This window comes from Oryctolagus cuniculus, chromosome 6 (genome assembly GCF_964237555.1).
Source record: "Oryctolagus cuniculus chromosome 6, mOryCun1.1, whole genome shotgun sequence".
Taxonomy (NCBI): domain Eukaryota; kingdom Metazoa; phylum Chordata; class Mammalia; order Lagomorpha; family Leporidae; genus Oryctolagus; species Oryctolagus cuniculus.
In genome coordinates this window covers 51731598-51750620 of record NC_091437.1, presented here as the reverse complement: position 1 = coordinate 51750620, position 19023 = coordinate 51731598, and the positions used below count along the sequence as shown (strand labels likewise).

At 36.9% G+C, this 19023-nt stretch overlaps 1 pseudogene; it reads right to left on the bottom strand.

The window, feature by feature from the left end:
* Window positions 1-10480: 10480 nt before the first annotated feature.
* Window positions 10481-10588, bottom strand: LOC127490898 (U2 spliceosomal RNA; annotated as a pseudogene).
* Between the last annotated feature and the right edge of the window lie 8435 nt (window positions 10589-19023).

Sequence of the window (19023 nt, the reverse complement as noted above, 5' to 3'; positions counted from 1 at the left end):
GGCCCTATTCATTTTCAACATTCTCTGAAGATGCAATTTGGAGCAACAAATCTGTGCTTGGGTAAGTTAAAAAAAAATAGACAATACAAAACAAAGCAGAAGCAGAAATAGCATTATAGCTAACTGAAACCACACCACCCATTCAGCTCTTGAGAACTTGAATGATAGATCTGTAAACCTAAGCAAGTTCACAGCAAGACTGATGTCTCTGATTTCTCTGCTGGGGATTTTTCGTACCACATCATGCTTAGAAGAGGTAGTTTACTTTGAATTCTGGATCCATTTTTTTAAATTTGTTCAATAGCACTGTATTTAATTGTGTTTTTAATGTAATCTTTAATTCAAAAGAATGAAAACAGCAAAATATAGTATTATCATAATTTCAGATAGAGTTTTGTTCTCAGTTGTCAGACTTCTCAGTTGTTTTCAGTTGTCAGACTTCATGTCTACCATGGTTTCAGCTCCATGATAATAAAATCATAATACATGTGAAAGATATATCAACAACGGAAAATGAAGATAAGTTCTTCTGACATCTTTAACAAGAGAAGAAACTATTGTATAATCAGAAGCAGTTCAGTGTAGTGGATGACCTTACTACTTGGAAAACTAAAATTTATCTTATATATGAAAAAACAAATGGAAAAATTCAGTGATATTCCATGAGTTGTAACATTTTCTAAGTATTAATTTATTTGAAGGCAGTATTTATAGATAGTAAAAGTAAACTCAAGACTTCCATTTTCAGCTGTGACATAAAGATTCGGCAGTCATCATTCTCATCCTAACAATAAGAAAAATGTTGAACAAGGTGAAAATCACAATTTTCCTCAGACCCAAAAAAGAACAAAACCACTGGAAGCCATCAATTGATACCAATCCTTAAAAAGCACTTTTAACAAAATGGAGCTAAGTCCAAAATAGATGGAGACAAAGTCCAAGGGTCTAAAGACATGGGGTGGGAAATATCTATAAGAAGAGTGGTTTTGTGGCTTTGGTGGAATGGGAGAAAAAAAATGAAAAATAAGCATTTGGAAGTATGCCCAGAGTATACTGTACAATAATGGCTATACTGGAAAAGATTTTACCAGAGTGTTGTCTGAGATGGAGCCGGGGTGTTTGCTAAAAGACGGTCCCTGCCAGCCCTTCACCTACGGCGTATTAGGGTCAGGAGGCCAAGGAACACTTCTGGAGATAACACACAGGCAGGGGACACAGGCTCAGCAAGTGACTGAGAGTTAGTCATGATAGTATCATGATATTGGAGAATCAACTTCTTCTTCTGTTGTTTATCACTCCAACAAAAGGATACTGATTTCATAACAAGCCATTACAGCTGAAAGACTCACAATACACAGATCCAGGGAAGATTCCCAGTGAGGCCCACAGAGAGTACAAGAACAAAAATAATAAAAAGGCTAGAGAGACTTGAAGAATCTGGCACTGACAACAAAAATAAACACAGCCAAACTCCCAGCCACAGTAACAAAATCTCAAGGAAGAAACTGGCTTACCTCAGTGCCTACTATTTAACACACGTTCTTCAAGATTTTACAAGTTTGTTAGAGGGCAAGAAAAAAAAAATTGGTTTGGAAATGAAAAGCAAACATCAGAACCAGATTCATATGTGACACAGATGAAGAATCATTTGTATTAATTTACTCTCATTTTATTTATAAAGGAGAGGGGAGAGCGAGAGTGAGAGGAGAGAATTATCTGCCAGATGGTTAACTCCTCAAGTGCCTGCAATACCCAGGATTTGGCCACACCAAATGTGATGCCTAGAATTTAATCTGGGTCTGTCACGTGGGTGTCAGGCACCCATGCATGTGAGCCATCAACTACTGCCTCCAAGGGTGTGCATTAGCAGGGAAGATCCAACTGAAGGTAGGATTGGGTCTCATACTCAAGCACTCTGAAGTGAGATGCCTATTTTTTTTTTTTTTTTTTTTGGCAGGCAGAGTGGACAGTGAGAGAGAGAGACAGAGAGAAAGGTCTTCCTTTGCCGTTGGTTCACCCTCCAATGGCCACCACGGCCGGTGCGCTGCGGCCGGTGCACCGCGCTGATCTGAAGGCAGGAGCCAGGTACTTCTCCTGGTCTCCCATGGGGTGCAGGGCCCAAGCACTTGGGCCATCCTCCACTGCACTCCCTGGCCACAGGCAGAGAGCTGGCCTGGAAGAGGGGCAACCGGGACAGAATCCGGCACCCCCACAGGGACTAGAACCCGGTGTGCCAGCGCCGCAAGGCGGAGGATTAGCCTAGTGAGCCGCAGCGCTGGCCAAGATGCCTATCTTTAAAACAATGGTTAAACTGCTGTGCCAAATGCTTGTCCCACACAGGTGGTTTAAAATAATTATGCTCCCTACCTTAAGGCATTTAACAGAAAAAAGTAAAACAGGTGGATAATGTAAGTAGAGGTAGAAACTAGAAGAAGGAATCAAAAGGTATCCCAGAAACCAGAAACACTGCAAAAATACTGAATGGCTGTGAAGACTCATTAGTAAAATTGGAAGCAATTGAGGAAAAAATAAGTGAGCTTGAGTATGGGTCACTTGGAGCTTTCTATTTTAAATGTAAATAGAAAATAAAAATAATTAAAAACAGAACAAAAAGAACAGTCAAGGAAATTTCTATTTCAACTTGTTTATTGTATATGTAAATAGGATAGCTGAAGGAGAGGCAAAAGAGACTGGGGTGGAATATATGTCTTAAGTAATAATCACCACTGGTTCTCTAAAATTAATGACAGTCAAAAAATTACAGATGATAAAAGCTCAGAAACCACCAATCATAATGGCCAACCAATGTACAGCAAGGCATATCATAACTAAACTATGAAAAACAAAGACAAAATGAAATCTTTAAAAGAGGCAAGGGATAAAAACAATTCACCTATAGAGAAACAGTGATTACAATTACAGTGAATTTCTTGTAATAAACCATGGCAGCAGAATAGAGTACACAAAATGTTGAAAGAAAATAATCATGAACCTGGAATTCTATAAAAATGAAATTACAAGTTAGAAAAATAGTCTCAAACAACCAAAACTAATCAAGTCATTTAGGCCAGAACTGTCTATAAGAAATTATAAAAGAAATTCTTAATGAGAACAATGATATAAGTCTAAGTTTACATTTACTTGGAGAGTGGAGGAGCATCAGAGAAGGATTAATTGAATCAAAAATTATTTTAACTGTTCCTCTTAATTTTTTTAATTTTTATTTATTTTTTTATTAGACAGAGAGAAAGGTCTTCCATCCATTGGTTCACCTCCCAAATGGCTGCTACAGCCAGCGTGCTGGCCGATCCAAAGACAGGAGCCAGGTGCTTCCTCCTAGTCTGCCATACAGGTGCAGGGCCCAAACACTTGGGCCATCCTCCACTGCCCTCCCGGGCCACAGCAGAGCTGGACTGGAAGAGGAGCAACCGGGACAGAACCGGTGCCCCAACAGGGTCTAGAACCTGGGGTACCAGCACCACAGGCGGAAGATTAGCCAAGTGAGCCGCAGCGTCGGACTATCCTAATTAATCTTAAGAAGCTGTTTATTTAAAGTATTATACGAACAATGCATTCAATGACTATAGCACAGGGATAGCGAAATGAATTACAGTAAGATCTTAACATAGAAGAACATGAATACATTGTTTAATTAACTATACAGATGTAGATTATAACTCAAAATATGAAGTAAATATCAATGAGTGCCTACCAATACAACTAATTTACCGAAAGTACTGGGGAAAAATGTTTCATGAAGAATAATTACAAATAATTATTATAGATACTCTGAAGAGGTAGAGAACAGGTTCTCACCTTTAGATGTTCATAGTGACTTCTTTCCGAAGAATGTGTATGAAAAGGAGAAAAAAAAACAGTTGTATGGTATACAAACCTGACAACTACTACTAGCTTTTCAAAGTGATTAAGGCTAACATCAAGAAGTGCTAAGTCATGTTGCTAATATGCACCCTGGATCTAAAGTAACCAAAAATGATCCTTTACAATAAATTTCTTTACAATAAATTTTTGCCCATAAGTTATAATCTTAGGATAATCATGAAAAAATAGTAGCTTCAACAAAATAAGCCAAATCTATGATGTAAAACTAAGAGGTTGAACTTAGCAGATAAAAAGCCCCATGGGACTCTTGCATGCCATATCTGAGTGTCTGGGTTCCAACTCCCAGCTCCACTCCATATCCAGTTTCCTGGTAATGTGCACCCTAGGGGGCAGCAGATGATGGCTCCAGTACTTAGTGGCCTGACACACACTAATAAGAGAAGCCCATTCCTTGATGCTGTCTGGCCAGGTGAAGCTATGATTGGCATTATAGGAGAGAAGCAACATATGGAAGACGTATCTCTGCCTGTTTCTGTCCCTGTCTCTCTGTTCTACCATTCCAGTAAAATAAAATTTCAAAAAAATTAATCTAAAGAAATGAAACTTTTGGAAGGTATAAGGTAAGATGGAATTCAATGGAATAAAATTGTTACATAATCACTTTTGCTAACCAGAGGATTTGAATTTCAATCCTTGCTGTGCTATATGCAAGATGGATTAGCTTAAATGGTTATAAATATTAGATATATGCAATAGTAATTTAACCACAATACTAATACTGAATAGCTCAGGGGAGAATTATATACTGGAACATTGAAGGAGAGGAATGTCTTCCAGAAAAGATTAATTAATTAGAAGTTATGAAGCAATCAAGTAGAGGTTAATAATTTGAATACCTGTGAATGCATATGCTTGTTGTGTGTACTAGGGAAAGCAACATAAGCCTACATAGAGAACGCCAGCAGAGCTGGCTTCACCTGAATTTTCTAGCCCAGTTCTGCAAAGAAAATGAATGACCTGAACAGGAAATAGCAGGTATAGTTGCATTCATGAAACTGTGTTACTTGAATGGGAGCCATTAAAATCACTGAGTTGATTTCTCTAACATTAAACCATGTTCCTAGACCAGCTTATGATTATGTTCAGGATTTCCAAGTAGATTTGTACAAAGACAGTACACTGATCTACAAAAGTGCAGTGCATGCATCCCATCACTCTACAAATTTCTCCTTAAAAAGTAATCATTAGAAGTTTGATTTCTATGCATCTCTTTTGAGTTTAGTTAACCCGCATTATTTGAGACAGATTCACTTGTAGTGTTTTAGGACTTTCCATATGATACTCAATATATTTATATACTTTTTTCTTTAAACTGTAACTTCATGCTTTAGTCATTCAGATAAGAAGTATTTCTTAATTTAGAAATGTAATTAAGCTCCTCATAAGCAGAAATATCAGTATTAGTGTTGTTAATATTAGTAGCCAGCAGTATAGTAGTAAATTAAAATGTCAGTATTAGGGTTATTCCATTATAAAAATACCAGTTTACTCAAGGACAGAAAACAAAGATGATCTCAGTGACAGATCAAGTCATAAAGGCATTTCAATAGGGTAAATCAGCAAGCTTTTACCTTGCAGGCAATTTTAAGACTAATTTATTTTAAGTAGGTCCCAGACCATTGTTTTAAAATTAAATATGGAGAGATACATGCACAGTGTTTAGTGGCAATCAGCTATGTCATGATTTTATCTTGCCAAAGTGTCTATTCCAGTGTACAAAATTCTATTTGAATATCAATGAAATGCCATATATTTGGTCTCCAATTTCACCACTCTTTTATCTAAAAAAACAAAACAACATGGAGAGGCACTGAAGGGAGAAAAGGTTGGAGACTTCAGAGAATTATTCTCCAAAGAAGTCCAAAGTCTAAGTTAATAGCTCACACTTTGAAGCCAAAAATGCGTAAATTGTATTCCAAGCTAACTTTACCAGGTGGTAACCTTGGAAGTGTTTTCTTGTTTCTAAAGATCTCTTTATTTCTTATAAATGAGATGATAATAGCACTCAGCTTGATCACTGTAGCTGATCAGTTAGCTCCCCATGTATTGATAATTTTTATTTCCTTTGTCAGTATGACCATATAACATTCACTTGTCATTATGTAAAACTATGACATTGGACAGAGGTACAACATGTTTTACCATAATTCAGCATCCTCTCTTATCCATAGGACAAAATCACGAGATAATAAATAAAACTATGAACAGAACCAAACCCTAGAAAAACCACATTTTTGCTGATACACACATTTTTACTATAAAGATTATTCATAAATTAGGAAGTTAAGAGATTATTAATAATTAGTAACAAGAAGGATAATTACGATAACATATGTTCTCTCTCTCTCAAAATACCTTCCTGTACTGTTTGTACTCTACTTTTCTCTTCTTCTGATAATGTGAGATGATATAAAGCCCACATAATGAAATGAAGTATGTGAATGATGAGGCCTTATTTGAACACAAATAATAGGATACCACAACCATGGATCTAATAACTGAGACAGATACAAGGTGATCAGTAGGAGGTGAGCATAAATAGCTTGGATATATGGGATGATTCATTCTCTGGGTGGTACAGAATGGGATGGCACAAGATTTCACCTCATTACTCAGAATAACATGGATTTAAAATGTATTAATTGCTTATTACCAAAATCCCTTATTAATATTTTTGGACAAAGGCTGACTATAGGAAAATGAAAGCTCAGGAAGCAAAAATTGTAGACATAGGAGCTACTGTATCAAAAGGGTATTCTATGTATAGCTATACTGTCAACCAATGAAGCTATGACTCAATGCAGAAAAAAGCCCCAGATTTTCATCTTTTCTTTACTCATAGGTCAATGCTGCATCAGAATGCTTGGTGTGGTGGGATGGGGGAATTATAAATATAAGGAATCAGAGAAATCAACAAAAACATTGACAAAATCATTTCACATGAAAACCAACAAATTTCATTATAAAGAAAATATTTGCAATAACTACAATGATTAATTATGATTTCACTATGTCCAAAATGCTATTCTCGTTGAGTTTGCTTGTCAGGTCAGGATGGCAGCAATAGTCATAGTGCTTCTTACATTTCCACTGTCAACTTACAGTTCCTTGGGTTCCACATGACTAACACTAGCCCATGAACCATGAGGACGTTCTGGGCTGCGGCACTTGACAGCCAGTCTACCTTGTCCACCTCTTTGTTTTCCTGCCTCAGAAACACTGAAGACTACATAGTTTACAATGCAGATATCTGTGAAGTAGATGCCAACATCAAGTTTACTGGATGATGGGTTTATTAGCAGGCGGCTACAGAATCAACACCAGTAAGAGAGAGAGAATGGAAAGAGAACTGGGAAGAGGTAAAATTTGAAGGTGAGGTTTTGGCATTGATAGATGTTTTTGAGAGCTAGAGAGTTGAAGAAAAGGTCTATTCAAATCCCCACATTAAATTGAAATGGCTGTGTTTATGCTCTGCTTCATTGTTTGGAAGACAATGAGTCCTTAAGAGATGTGGACGGTGCTTCATCATGTGACTGTTTTCTGGAAGTACAGCCACAAGATATTTAGGGTGAACTGTAGTCAGCATCAGACTCTGACAATTAGGTAGAAGCCACTGAGATTTCAGGGCTTGTCTCTTGCTAGTATGACTTTGCTTAATATGAGCATAACATACAATGCATGTCTCTTCTGTTTGAATTCCAACATGTACTGAATTCTGTTTTTTCAAAGGCACATTAAGGAAATATCTTAAGATAAAATTACAATCTGTTAGTATCTAAATTAGTATCTATAAGTATCTAAATTACATTAAAGTTAAAACTCAAGCTGAATCCTCTCATAGATACATTTTTCCAAGGTAGACCTATTATTTTATTTGGCAACAGAAATCACCACTGTTTAACAATAGTCACATTACTATCATACAATGACTAATGAGCACTCAGTCAGCTTGTATAAGCAGTAAAAGCTTCAAGTTTGCATAATGCATGATCAAAAGGTAAAGAAATTTTATGCATTAAAAATAGTTAAAATAAATATGGGGAAGTAAATCCATTCTGAGTATTGTTAACTGATCTTAACTGGTCACAGTCAAATGGTGGCCTCAAAGAATAGTATGAGATGATTTCAATCTTGAAATGACCGTATAGCCATACAATAAGAAAAGAAATTTGGGGTGCAGTGACTTTTAAACAATGGCTAAATAAGGTTACAATAAAATAAATCAGAGGAGTGAAATGGTTTAATGGTTTTTTAATGAGCCTAATGTTTTCTGTTTTAATGAGCCCTCTTACATCAACTTTAATCATTTTATGAGAATGAGAAATGATTGAGAAATGGCTTGCATTAATTCAATTTTCTGTTCAGTCTTCCCACAAGCCATTATGGCACAGTGGCTAATGGGAGTCAACTCGGGTAAGTGGGAACTCATACAACAGGACAAGTCTCAGCTAAATTTAGTTTGACACTTGGTATGTTAAGCGGTGATAAGGTTATATTTCCTCATTTTGCAGAGAGCACACCAAATGTCCACACAGTATTTTAACACTATAGCCCAAGGAAAAAAAAAATGGGATAGCTCAAATGAAAATTTCTTATTCTAATTAATTGTACAAATGTGTTGAAATTGTATGGATTTTATTGGTGATACATTAAACTTAAAAACAACAAAAATCACTAAATTTTGAAATAGATAATTTTGATATAGTCTGTGCTTGAAACATTTTGAGCCCTTCTAGTTAATTACACAGAAGCACACAATTTACCTAGGACCTAGAATCAATATTAAGATCATTGGCTATATATCAAATTACATGTATAAAATCTTGACTCTATTTAAGGATCACAAGGAATAAGTCATGTCAAACCAAAAACACACAAAATAAAATGAAAATGATAATACACTCCAATTTATCAATCTCTTATTCACAATGAGCACAGAAACCAACTCAGTAATTCATCGTAAAATAATGTATTAGAAAACAACTAACATTCTATTGCTCACTGAACAACCAGGAAAATTCAAGAACTGGGCTACAAAGTATGAACAGGAATAAGGTAAGTAGTGTAGCAAAAATGACAAGTCACACACAACACCAGTTCCAAAAGGACACCACAACCATCCAAAGTCGAAGTCCAGCAGTCCTCTACCATGGCTACAGCCAGTCACTGCTACTAGAACCATGCTCACGGCTACTCCTAGAAACTGGATATTGCCCACATTGTTAACTCCTCTCAGCCAGAACAGATCATCAATGTTGTTATCTCTTAGTAGTCTTTTAACAGAAAATATTTTGGGGGATGATATTGTGGCACAGTGGGATAAGATGCCTACATTCTGTATCAGAGTACCAGTTCATGTCCCGGCACCTCTACTTATCGTCTAGGTCCCTGTTAATGCACTGAGAAGCAGTAGATGATGGTTCAGGTACCCGGGTTTCTGCCACCCATGTGAGATAAAGGGAGGTGTTCCTGGCTTTTGCCCCCTTCCCCCAAGTTATTGTGGCCATTGTGGAGTGAATCAGCAGGTTTTCTGCCAACCTGTCTCTCTGTCTATCACTCTGCCATTCAAATCAACTAATATTTTAAGAAGTATTTTCAAAGTGTGAGAAAGGAGTAGGTTTATTCTGAAGACATTACTAGGCTAGATATTAGAGAACTGTAAAAATGAGTATCTGGCATTTTCAACCTATTTTATGGGAGGTGGATTCTTCTCTCCACAAAAATACATGAGGTAAAAAATACACCAGAGACAGCAAAAGAGGTATTTAAGCTAGAACAAGAGAGCTAGTTAGTTAGATAAATAGGCAAGTTAACACAGAATTTTAAGAAGTGAGCAGTAGTTTCACCAAAAATAAATTTACACTAGAAAAATGAAACGTCATCAACTGAATTTAATGGAGTGTTTCCACACATCATACATGTTGTATTTAGCCCTCCATACATGTTATATTTAACCCTCCATAGGAGGGTAAGATGGAATGGAAGTTTAGAGAAAAGAAGGACCTGGGAGCTGAGATTCTTCAAGGTAAGGTCTATTGTGTGATAAAAATTACCTAATTATTTTCCAACAATTACTCCCCTTCAAGGATTTAACCATGTTACTGGGAAATGAGAGACTAAACAAGGAAATTAACAATGATTATAAGATATTATGTTCAAAATCCTCATAAAGCTAACAAAGAGAGACAACATTCAACATAGGTGATATCATATTTGTTTTAATAAGTATAAGAAAATGTTCCCTAGGCCATTAATAAAATTCAATAGAAAATAAAATGTTAAAGCTACACAAATAAAAAGTTACTATGTAAAGTATTACTAATTTTTTATTATTTAACTCTTTCACCATATATAAAAATTGTACTTTCTCTACTAAGGGTCTGTGCCATTATTTTTATTTTATTTTTACCTTTCAATTCTTCCATGTGTATACCTGTCTTTACATGTGAACATAGTACATATCCTAGTTGTTGCTATATAAGGAGTTACAGCAAAGAAAGGTGGGACAAAGCAAAGTAGCCAAACACCAAGTGAAAACAGTGCACACAAAAATACGTAAAATTAAGACTACATTAAGAAAATGTACAGCAAATAGGTAAAAGCAGGCAAAATACTTCATTAAAAAGAGTAAATCTGATAAGAACAGATACTACACTTGATCTTAGCCAAAAGGCCGAGTGGGAGTAAGAGAGGGAAGAGATGTGCAATTCGGGACATGCTCAAGCTGACTTGCCTCAAACGATAGAGTTAGAAACATACCAGGGGATTCCAATTCAATCCCATCAAGGTGGCATGTACCAATGCCATCTCACTAGTCCCAGTGATCAATTTCTGTTCACAATTGATCATAATGATAGGACTAAGAACCAAAGGGATCACATAAACAAGAATAGTGTCTGCAAAGACTAGCTGACAGAATCAAAAAGGGAGAGAACGATCCAACATGGAAAGTGAGATACACAGCAGACCCATAGAATGGCAGATGTCCTGGACAGCACTCTGGCCTCAGAATCAGCCCTTAAGGCATGCGGATCCGGCTGAAATGCCCATGAGAGTATTTCAGGCATGGAAAGCAAAGACACTCTGGGAAAAAAAAAAAAAAAAAAAAAAAAAAAAAAAAAAAAAAAAAAAAAAAACCTAAATGAAAGATCTGTGCGAGTGAGATCCCAGTGGAAAGAATGGGTCATCAAAGAAGGAGGTACCTTTCTCTGAAGGGAGGAGAGAACTTCCACTTTGAGCATGGCCTTGTCTAAATATGATCAGAGTCGGTGAACTCAGGGGGCTTCCATAGCCTTGGCAGCTCATGACAAGAGCCTAGGGTGATTACTGAGGCCATAAACAAGAGTGTCAATTTGTTAAGTCAACAACAGGAGTCACTGTGCACTTGCTCCTCATGTAGGATCTCTGTCCTTAGTGTGCTATACATTGAGATTTAATGCTATAACTAGTACTCAAACAGTATTTTTCACTTTATGTTTCTGTGTAGGAGCAAACTGTTGAAATCTTTACTTAATGTATGCTAAACTGATCTTCTGTATATAAAGAGAATTGAAAATGAATCTTGATGTGAATGGAAGGGGAGAGGGAGTAGGAAAGGGGAGGGTTGCGGGTGGGAGGGACGTTATGGGGGGGAGGCCATGGTGATCATAAGCTGTACTTTGGAAATTTATATTCATTAAATAAAAGTTTAAAAAAAAAGAGTAAATCTGATTTATCTTCAAAAAGAAAACAGGTGATTTACCCAAGAGTTGACCACTTACACATTCCTTCTCACTGTCTGTGACATCAGTCTTGAACTTTCATTACTGTTTTTGATTCTCAGATTTCTTACCTTCAATGTGAAATTCATTTCATAGATCATCAAGAAAGAAACTAATTTCATAACAATGTATGCCACTACTTACACACTAGTCTCCTTAAGGGTTCCTTTCTATATTTAAGTCCAGTTTATGTGAGTGTTTTTAATCCCATTTGCTCCTGATTCATTATTTTATGCTCACTCCATTGATAGGGTAGAAGATTTGGATGGCGTTTTAGGTTTCTGACTTTAACCTGACCCAGCCCTAGATGCTGTGGGCATTTGGAGGGTAAATCAGTGGACAGAAGGATCTTTCTCTCTCAATGCCTTTCAAAGAAATAAATAAACATTTAAAAGTGTAACCATTAAATCTTTTAACCTGCTATATACTACCAAGATTAGTAGCTACTGTTTAATACTCCTCATTTTTGGATTTACTGGCTGGATTGGCAATGTCAGTAACCCTTCTTCCTGTAGCTGCAGGTGTCCTTGAATTGCTGCTGGTTTCCTCAAATACAAGTAGGCCTGTTTCTTTTCATTTATTTCTTGCTCCTCTTCAGCTTCTTTTTCTGTCCACCACTGACTTAAAAAACTTTCACTACCCACAATTTTATTCTCCACATTGTTTTTCCAACTGAAACTTTCTTTCTGAAGCTGGTGTTGTGGCATAGAAGGTAAAGCTACTACCTGTGACATTAACTTCTCAGATGGGTGCTAGTTCAAGGTCTGGCTGCTCCACTTCCTATCCAGCTCCCGGTAACGGCCAGGGATAGCAGCAGAAGATGGCCCAAGTATTTGAGTGCTTACACACATGTGGGAGACCTGGAAGAAGCTCCTGCCTTCTGGCATCAGCCTGGCCCAGCCCTGGCTGTTGTGGACATCTGGGGAGTTGAACGAGTGGATGGAAGATCTCTCTCTCTCTCTCTGTCTTCCTTCTCTCTGTGTATTGCTTTCAAATAAATAAATATTTTTTAAAAATTTATAATTTTAATAATTATAAATATTCAAATATGTTTGGTATGCTTATAACTCATCTAATTTGAATATCCATATTCCCAGGGAACTTTCTTACACACACACACAAACACACACACACATATTCAATTGCTGTAACACCTGATCAAGCCAAAAACAAAACACATCACCCTACCACTTTCCCCTCCTATGTTCGCATTATATTTGTGTCACCGATAAATATCCAAGTACAAAAAATTTCTCTCCTTATTTATCCCCTCTTTCAGTCATGATTCATACAGAGTTGGCAATTATGTACTTGCTGTTTTCTTCTTCATCACTACTACCCTGTTTTGATTCATTTCCTATTACTTGCCTCACCTATTTCCTAACAAACTGATTAATCTACTTATACATATTCTTGTCTATCAGAAACGGGATGCAGAAATATATTAAGTTTAAATAATACATTCTGATTTTTATGTAGAGATTGTTTTACTCAACTTTTTAAATATATTTTAGCAATGCCATGCATTCTGAGTTTTATTTTTTTGAACTTTTATTTAATGAATATAAATTTCCAAAGTACAGCTTATGGATTACAATGCTTCCCCCCCATAACGTCCCTCCCACCCGCAACCCTCCCCTTTCCTACTCCCTCTCCCCTTCCATTCACATCAAGATTCATTTTCAATTCTCTTTATATACAGAAGATCAGTTTAGCATACATTAAGTAAAGATTTCAACAGTTTGCTCCTACACAGAAACATAAAGTGAAAAATACTGTTTGAGTACTAGTTATAGCATTAAATCTCAATGTATAGCACACTAAGGACAGAGATCCTACATGAGGAGCAAGTGCACAGTGACTCCTGTTGTTGACTTAACAAATTGACACTCTTGTTTATGGCCTCAGTAATCACCCTAGGCTCTTGTCATGAGCTGCCAAGGCTATGGAAGCCCCCTGAGTTCACCGACTCTGATCATATTTAGACAAGGCCATGCTCAAAGTGGAAGTTCTCTCCTCCCTTCAGAGAAAGGTACCTCCTTCTTTGATGACCCATTCTTTCCACTGGGATCTCACTCGCACAGATCTTTCATTTAGGTTTTTTTTTTTTTTTTTTTTTTTTTTTTTTTTTTTTTTCCCAGAGTGTCTTTGCTTTCCATGCCTGAAATACTCTCATGGGCATTTCAGCCGGATCCGCATGCCTTAAGGGCTGATTCTGAGGCCAGAGTGCTGTCCAGGACATCTGCCATTCTATGGGTCTGCTGTGTATCTCACTTTCCATGTTGGATCGTTCTCTCCCTTTTTGATTCTGTCAGCTAGTCTTTGCAGACACTATTCTTGTTTATGTGATCCCTTTGGTTCTTAGTCCTATCATTATGATCAATTGTGAACAGAAATTGATCACTGGGACTAGTGAGATGGCATTGGTACATGCCACCTTGATGGGATTGAATTGGAATCCCCTGGTATGTTTCTAACTCTATCGTTTGAGGCAAGTCAGCTTGAGCATGTCCCGAATTGCACATCTCTTCCCTCTCTTATTCCCACTCTTATATTTAACAGTGATCACTTTTCAGTTAAGTTTCAGCACTTAAGAAGAATTGTGTATTGATTACAGTATTCAACCAAAAGTATTAAGTAGAACAAACAAAAAAAATACTAAGAGGGATAACATATCAAGTTGCTCAACAACAGTCAGCATGGTACTGGTACAGAAACAGATGGATAGACCAATGGAACAGAATTGAAACACCAGAAATCAATCCAAACATCTACAGCCAACTCATATTTGATCAAGGATCCAAAACCAATCCCTAGAGTAAGGACAGTCTATTCAATAAATGGTGCTGGGAAAATTGGATTTCCACGTGCAGAATCATGAAGCAAGACCCCTACCTTTCACCTTACACAAAATTTCACTCAACATGGATTAGACTTAAATCTACGACCTTACACCATCAAATTATTAGAGAACATTGGAAAAACCCTGCAAGATATAGGTATCAGCAATGACTTCTTAGAAAACACCCCAAAAGCACAAGCAGTCAAAGCCAAAATTAACATTTGGGATTGCATCAAATTGAGAAGTTTCTGTACTGCAAAAGAAACAGTCCAGAAAGTGAAGAGACAACCGACAGAATGGGAAAATATATTTGCAAACTATGCAACTGATAAAGGGTTGATCACCAGAATCTACAAATAAATCAAGAAACTCCACAACATCAAAACAAACAACCCACTCAAGAGATGGGCCAAGGACCTCAACAGACATTTTGCAAAAGAGGAAATCCAAATGGCCAACAGGCACATGAGAAAATGTTCAAGATCACTAGCAATCAGGGAAATGTAAATCAAAACCACAATGAGGTTTCACCTCACCCCAGTTAGAATGGCTCACATTCAGAAATCTACCAACAATAGTTGCTGACGAGGCTGTGGGGGAAAAGGGACACTAACCCACTGTTGGTGGGAATGCAAATTGGTTAAGCCACTATGGAAGTCAGTCTGGAGATTCCTCAGAAACCTGAATATAACCCTACCGTTCGACCCAGCCATACCACTCCTTGGAATTTACCCAAAGGAAATGACATTGGCAAACAAACAAGCTGTCTGCACATTAATGTTTATTGCAGCTCAATTCAAAATAGCTAAGACCTGGAACCAACCCAAATGCCCATCACCAGTAGACTGGATAAAGAAATTATGGGACATGTACTCTATAGAATACTATACAGCAGTCAAAAACAATGAAACCCGGTCATTTGCAACAAGATGGAGGAATTTGGAAAACATCATGCTGAGTGAATTAAGCCAGTCCCAAAGGGACAAATATCATATGTTCTCCCTGATCGGCGACAACTAACTGAGCACCAAAGGGGAAACTTGTTGAAACGAAACGGACACTATGAGAAACAGTGACTTGATCAGCTCTTGTCCTGACTGTTAATGTACAATGTAACACTTTATCCATTTTAGTATTTTTTTTGTTCTAGTACCGTTGGTTGAACTCTGAAATTAACACACAATTAATCTTAGGTGTTTAAATTTTAACTGAAAAGTGATCCCTGTTAGGAATTTGGAAAACATTATGCTGAGTGAAATAAGCCAATCTCAAAGGAACTAATACCACTTGTTCTCCTTGATAGGTGACAACTAACTGAGCACCAAAAAGGAAACCTGTTAAAGTGAAATGAACACTATGAGAAACGGTGACTTGATCAGCCCTCACCTTGACTGTTTTACTCAACCTTAATCTTTATAAATTTCTTATCTCATCCATACATTGAAATAGATTAATAATTTTGCTGTTAGTACTAAAAAGGTTTCTGAAAACACTTTACAACTGAAACCTATGAACACATGTTCTCAAATATTTTGATATATGTTTCCAACATTATTGCAAGATCACATAAATGTACTGGGGAAATATTCGGATATATAAATTACAGACTGATCTGTTGGAGTTACCAGTCTTCATTCTGCATCTTCTAAGAGGATTCTATCATCTTTGGTATTCCATAATCATACCATGAAGACCCTCTAACAACTATCAACACACTTGGAAAAACCTTAAAACACTATTTGAAAAAAAAAATTTCTAAAGTATTTATAGAAACAAACTATACTTACATCTAAATGATGTGGTACTTTAGGTAATATAAATCAAAATTATTTTTATCTTAGTTCCTCTGCTGAAAATTACTTCCTAGTATTTTCTAAATTTATTGAATTACCAATAACAAATTATCACTCCTGGAGTACAGATCAAAGCAGAGTTTGAAATCATTTTGTACATTAAAAGTTATTTTATTGGAGTGGATTTAAATTTTTTGAGATATTCAATAACAAGAAATATAATTCATTTGGAATAAATAACATTTTAACTGTAAATATTTATTATTAAAAAGTGACATCTTAGGAAGCTTAAACTCTTTTGAGATTCATGAGTAATCTTATTAAGTTCTCTATTCTCAGTTTATTATACTAAGCTACAATTTCAACAAAAACTAAACACTGCTGTATAAAGAATATGATAGGTTTCAGAGCTGTCAAATGTGGACTTCTGAATTAATGCTTCATCTCTCATTTCATACTTTATTTTGTAAAAGCAAAACAATTGTCTTATATCCCAAGAATTCAGAAATGATGCAGAAAATTCTCACATAAGTGAACCTGGTTTGCATGATATTCCAGTGAAATCGATGCCTACTAAAGTGATAAACCTACAATTCTGAATCTATGTTTCTGTCATTTTGGTGGCAATGAGAGAAAGGTCTGGATAATCACCTTCACATTATTTCTCTCTACCTGGAGTATTTATTTGGAGGACGAACTACTCTCAATTTTCTTTTGATAAATCAATCAACATGAAAACTACATGTCAAAAAGTGCAGAATTAGCAGCCATATGACAGTAAGAAAATCACAACACTTTGGAAAATTAAAGGGGAAATAATTCCTCAGAAATTATTTTGATAAAATTATACTTATAAATTTTATTGTAGAAAATTTCAAACATGTACAAAAACACAAACTCTCAAAAAGCCCATGCAAAATAATTCATATTAAACTATTATTTATGTCTCCAGTTCCTTCATCCATGACTATATTGAAACAAATTCAAGACAATTTATCATTTAACAGTAAATATTTTATTGTTTTCTAAAAACAGACTCACTTGAAAATATGAACACAGTATAGTCAGTCACTGGATTCAACCAACAAATAAAACATATTCAGAAAAAATTATAACTGTACTGAACATGTAGATATAGCTTGTCATTATTTCCTGAACACAATGTAATTATTTTCAAAGTATTGACACTTCATGAGGTATTATATGCAATCTATCAACAAATGATTCAAATCATATGGGAGGAGGTATATACGTTATGCACAAATACTATGCCATTTTATTTTTTAACAGGCAGAGTTAGACAGTGAGAGAGAGACAGAGAGAAAGGTCTTCCTTTTTCCGTTGGTTTACCCCTAAAATGGCCGCTACGGCTGGCGCGCTGTTCGGATCCGAAGCCAGGAGCCAGGTTCTTCCTCCTGGTCTCCCATGGGGTGCAGGGCCCAAGCACTTGGGCCATCCTCCACTGCCCTCCCGGGCCACAGCAGAGAGCTGAACTGGAAGAGGAGCAATCGGGACAGAATCCGGTGCCCCAACCAGGACTAGAACCCAGAGTGCCGGCACCGCAGGTGGAGGATTAGCCAAGTGAATCGTGGTGCTGGCTAATACTATGCTATTTTAAAAATGGAACTTGAGGTTCTTCACATTTTATCATCTGTAGGGGTCCTCGACCCATCCCCTCAGGATAACAATGGACAATTGGAATACCATACCACCTTTAAACATTTTTATGAAATGATTTCTAAGTATTATAAAATCTGAAGCAAGGTTGAAGTTTTTCTAGCAACAAGAAAGTCCCACAGGAGGAGCAGAGCTGAAAGCACCCAGCCAATCAGCGCCTCACCCAAATTGGCTGCCAAGTGTGCCAAGAGCCCCAGAGAGAAGAAAGACACAGAGATTTCTCCAGAACATGGTATGAAGCTCCAGAATATGGTATGGAGCTGGGAGAAATGTACGCGTCCACCACGGTCCTCGGATGAATTCACACCATGACATATGAAAACACATCAGAAGCCAGGCCTCCTAGTCAGAGAACTAGAAACTCCTGAAAGAAAGTCTACTATACACCAGGCAGATGAATGGAAATATTTAGCTCCTCTTCCTTATCTCTCAGCACAGTGGTGTAAGGTGACATTGAAGGAAAGGAGGGAGAGTGTGTCTGAGTGTATCAGAGGCAGAACGTGCCTTCTTCCTTTACACTCCCTCTAACTTTCCAGCAGCAGGCATGCTTTCAGCATGTGGAGGCAATACTTAAATAGGATGATGTAAAAGTTGTACAGTGAAGTGCACTTTAAATAGCCAGAGTGACTGAAACGTTATAGAATCTGCGCGAGATGTCAATAGGAACATTTTAACAGATTGTAACTGAAAGCAGTGATTTCACCAACGCAAACTGTTTCATGTTTACAACACCACTGAGTTGAGACTGCTCAATAAACCAATTTTATGTGATTTTCATACCATATAGTCCCTAAACACAAGCTAATTCCTTTTGGAGATTCACCAAAGAAACAGCCATCTGTTGTAACCCATGGAGAAAAACTACCAGTGTCCGACTTACTGAAAGACACTGTATCTGTCCCTTCACTCAGAGTTCAGTCTGGGTTAGGGTTATCAACTGTCATTACCTGCTTGGGATTGAAGGAGTTTCAGGATGTAGTAATTTCTGAACTAAAATAAACAAAGTCCTAGCAAACCAAAAAAACCTCATGCATCCAACCTTAATTGT